The sequence below is a fragment of the Osmerus mordax genome, chromosome 16 (assembly GCF_038355195.1).
Source record: "Osmerus mordax isolate fOsmMor3 chromosome 16, fOsmMor3.pri, whole genome shotgun sequence".
NCBI classification, from domain to species: domain Eukaryota; kingdom Metazoa; phylum Chordata; class Actinopteri; order Osmeriformes; family Osmeridae; genus Osmerus; species Osmerus mordax.
The window spans coordinates 1,433,799-1,438,798 of NC_090065.1; positions in this window are offsets into that span (position 1 = coordinate 1,433,799).

Here is a 5,000-nt window from a genome sequence, read left to right on the forward strand (position 1 = left end):
ATCCCCTCAGTCTCTCCCCTCGGGAGCGAGGTGAGGATGTGCATGTTTTGAGAGTGTGATGTGTGTGTGATGTGTGTGTGATGTGTGTGTGATGTGTGTGTGATGTGTGTGTGAGTTTGGGGGCAGTTACTCCCCAGGGTGAGATCCTGCTTTGCAGTAATGCACTGGAGCAAATGGATGCTTTACACACCATCAACACACACCATAAACACACACCATCAACACACACCATCAAACACACACCATACACACACCAAACACACACCATCAACACACACCAAACACACACCATCAACACACACCATAACACACACCATCAACACACACCATAACACACACCATCAACACACACCATCAACACACACCATAACACACACCAGAAACACATACCATAACACACACCATCAACACACACCAGTAACACACACCTGCAACACACACCAGAAACACACACCATCAACACACACCATAACACACACCATCAAACACACACCATCAACACATACAATACACATACACACACTCAATTTTGTTTAACCAGCTAAATTGCTTACCACCAACTAGCAATTTTGTACCCAGACTGTTTTAGGGCAATCCGCCCGTGTGTTTGTTTATAATGCCTGTGTTTCTTTGTGTGTGTGTGTGTGTGTGTGTGTGTGTGTGTGGGGAGCGGGTGTTGATGGCTCACTAGGGAGAAGTCCTGCTTTACTGCCCAGATGCAAATGTATCACACACCATTAACACACACCAAACACTATTAACACTCACCAAAAACACACACACACTCCGTCTCCATTCTCTCCAGTGAAATTATATGAAATAAAAAATCTTTGTTTTTACTGCTCTTTCATAAATATGCATGTAGTCAATTGATTTCTGTAATGTTTTTAAATGGCTTTTGTGTTAAATGGCTTTTATCCAATTTATCGTTTTTAAATTCTCTCCTTTTCTTGTCCTCTCTCCTCTCCATCTCTATCCTGCCGTCTCTTCTCCCCACTTTCAGTCACTCTCTCTCTCTCTTATTCTCTCCCTCCTGTAATTTTATTCCTGCACTTTCGCTCGTTACCATCACCTCTATCAGACTCAACAGTGCTGCTGCAATGCTTCATAGTGCAGACGCTTCACAGTGCATTTGTCTGGCGGCTGTAAAACAGATTAAACTTGGGAAAAAACTTTGTCACTGTGAATCGACAATCGAGTGAGAGAGAGATGAAAAGTGAGAGAGAGAGACTGAGAGAAAGAGAAATAACTTGAGAGATGAAGAGAGAGAGAGAGAGACAGATGCATAATTGAAACTTTTGTTGTATTCATGTGCTGATTGGGCTTTGTCCTGAGTTTTGACAAGTAGGGAACGTCACGTGTCTTTCGTTGTCTTTCATTGTCTTTCCTTTTCTTTTTTCTTCTCTCTTCTTTCTCATTACAGCATCAGTGCATTATTCTGAGGAGGGAGAGAGAGAGAGAGAGCGGGAGTGTAGGGTAAGGCGGAAGGGAGGGAGTGGGGAGGGGAGGGAGAGAGGTCTGAAGGAGGAGAGAGGGAGAGACGGAAGGGAGGGAGAGAGGAGGGGGAGGAGATTCAAGCCACAACCATGGGTGGGTAATGAGACATCATATTCAACAACCTGCTGAGTGGGGAGGGGGGGGGGGAGGAGGGAGGGGGGGGGGGAGGGAGGGGGGGGGGGGGCAGGAGGGGGGGAGGGAGGGGTGGGGAAGGGCAGGAGGCAGATGAGAAAAGAAGAGACTGCTAGTTGGATGACACACACATACACACAAAGACTGCTCTCTGTCTCTCTGACACACACAGCCATGCACACATACAGACGTTCTTTCTGTTTCTCTCAATTCAATTCAATTCCATTCAATAGATATTCAATTGATTTCTCTTTCACTCTCACAAACACTTGACTTTTCTTTGAGTTTAATAACAGGGAATTAATTTGAATTTATGATATGAATTCTGAAGATTACTGAATCCTTAAGTAATGAAATCTGAACACACACAAACAAACAAACAGACACACAAACAGACACACACACACAATTAACACATTTGAGCGTGAATTGTGATAATAGATCAGTGACAGAAATTCTCAGAAGAATGTGTAATTTATCTTTTCTCTCTCTCTTTTTCATCTCTCTGTTTCCCTCTCTCTTTTCTCTCTTCTCTCCCTAATTGGTCCATGTTTTACAGATGCAGCCTTCTGCTTTGCTGATAAATTAATTCAAAGTTCATCATTTGCATAATGACGTAAGGACCAATCAGCATGCATGAGCACACACACACATATACACACACACATACATACACACACACACACACACACATGTACATACACACACATACATACACACACACATATACACACACATGTACATACACACACATACATACATACACACACACACACATATACACACACACATGCATACACACATATACACACACATACATACACACACACATATACACGCACACATACACACACACACACACACACACACACACACACACACACACACATACATACATACACACACATATACACACACATGTACATACACACACATACATACATACATACACTCACACATACATACACACACACACAAACACACACACACATACACACAAACACACACACACACACACACACACAGTGGCTCATCTAGAGAGTTTCTGTTCTCTGACATCTGACCTCTTATCTGGAACAGCTCAGGTAAGCCTCACAAAGGACACAGGATTCATGTAAAATCTGAACAAATATTTGTATTTGTTATTACTGTTTTCTTGGCTCATGCTGAGCATGGTGTTTGTTGTGTTGACTGTGAGAGATTCAACTGTTTTTGAATTTTACGTCGAACATCTGCAGTGAGATTGACTCAGTGGCTCCGTGTGGGAGGGATGAAATGTTGCGTTTATTAATGTGAGCTGACACCAGGCGAGTAGCCTCCTTCTACAGGAGATCACAGTCGCCGCTGCCTCCCACAGACTTGCATGGGTCAAGGTGGAAACTGGCGGCCATATTGGGCCTGTGGGGCCTGAGGAGTCTTTTCATCACCAGGCCCTGGGAATCCATTATGGCTCTGTGTCCAAACAGAGGGAGGTGAAGGCTTAGCTAGAGAGGAGGAGGAGAAAGGAGGAGGAGGAGGGATAATGAGGGGAGTAGGGGGAGGTTGAGGAAGAGAAGGGGGTGAGGTTCAGGCCACACAACGTTGCTCTGGTATCCATTATTCAGGCCTGCAGATTGGAAGACAATCCAACCTGGCATACATTTTCACCCGGACATCAAGAAACACTTGGATGAATAAACAAACGAGCTGGAGTGCTTGGAGGTCACTGCAGTCACTTTCATCAGGGTGATTTCACATGCAATTACAGAGCTTTGATCTCTCTCTCTGTCACACACACACACACACTACACTTACTCACTTTTTGTTTTTGGGAGCCTCTGTTGCTTTCTGCTTTTGATGTTTCTGCTCCCTCTGCCTCTCCGCGGGTCCGTGGTGTGGCTGGTAACTATCCATCGCTAAGTGCTTCAAGGCAGCTACTCTCCTCACTCTCTCCCTCTGTGATGAGCTCCTGGTCATCTGATTGGACGAGAGCAGCTGGCCCCCGCGTCCAATTTTCAGGGAACCCAAATTCCGACCCAAAAGCACCCAGGACCTTATGTGACACCAGGATGCATGACCAGACTGCTGGATTGTCTGTGAAACACAACACTGTTTATCTAATGCTGAGAGGAGGAGGGAGGGAGGGAAGGGGAGAGAGAGAGAGGTGGGAGAGGGACAGAGAGAGAGAGCGAAGGAGAGAGGGAGAGAGAAGGAGCGAGAGAAAGACAGAGAGGAGAAAAGGAGAAGTATGTATGGAGAGAGGGCTGTCACACAAGGAGTGTGACAGCAAACAAACCTTTTTTTCTCTCTCTCATTTGAAAAGCACATTAGTACATTCTGGCCATTCAGTCTTGGCCTGACTGTGATTGGCTGAGCCAGAATGATAGCAACCTTTTGCAGGCGCTGGAGTTTTGACCTCTGGTTATGGAGGGCGGCATCCTTATTGTTTAATCCAACATTCGGCCGAAGGTTAACTCTCTGTGTCTGTGTGAAGGTTATTTATCTGTTTGTTTAATTAACAGGTAAATCAAATGAAATGAAAGCTAGGTCTGAGGTCATCACTTCTGCGTGCTTCCAGGATCATGACTGTTACTCACTTCGACTCCTGTTCGGAGTTCAGGGCTCTAATAAACATTCATAATTTTTTTTGTTTGTTTGTCATGACTAAGTTTCATGGTAAGTAGTTGTCACAGTAACAGCTCTTTTACTTTTGTTGATTGATCTAACAAATCAATTCAATTCAATAAAAAATCCTTATGAACGACGGGAGGATTTTAATCTGGCAGGAGAAGCGACCAAAGAATAGAATAGAGACAGGAGAGAGTACAAAAGTGGAATAAGATTCCCCGTCTTGGTTCTGAGAGAGAGCTGGCTATAGAGGAGCTGATAATAGACAGAGATTCTAATGGAACTCCCTATTAGCATATTTCTCTATCAGGAGTGATTGCAGGCAGTAAAAGTGACATCTTCCAGAATGTTCTGTTATTCATGGGGGGGAGATGGGTAATTATGGGGTTTGCTGTTTCTCAAGAAGCCTCTTCACAATGACTAAGTTCCATCTCTTTCTCTCTCTCTCTGAGTCTCTCTGTCTCTGTCTCTCTCTCTCTCTCTGAGTCTCTCTGTCTCTCTCCCTCCACATCTCGTCAGCCTGACTGAATATGTATGAGCAGGAGAAGGTAATGTAATCACAGAGTCTTTCCCCGACGACAGATTGCTGTCTTGACAGACGTGGACCCATGTCAAGCACAGGCTGTCTCCGTGCTGCATGATGAGGAAACACCTGGACGATACCATCACGTTCAGACTGCATGTCCTTTCACGTGGAACCGATGCTGTGAATGATGGTTTCACTCAGGGTGGATTTCAGTGACGGACCAAGCTGGACAGAGGCA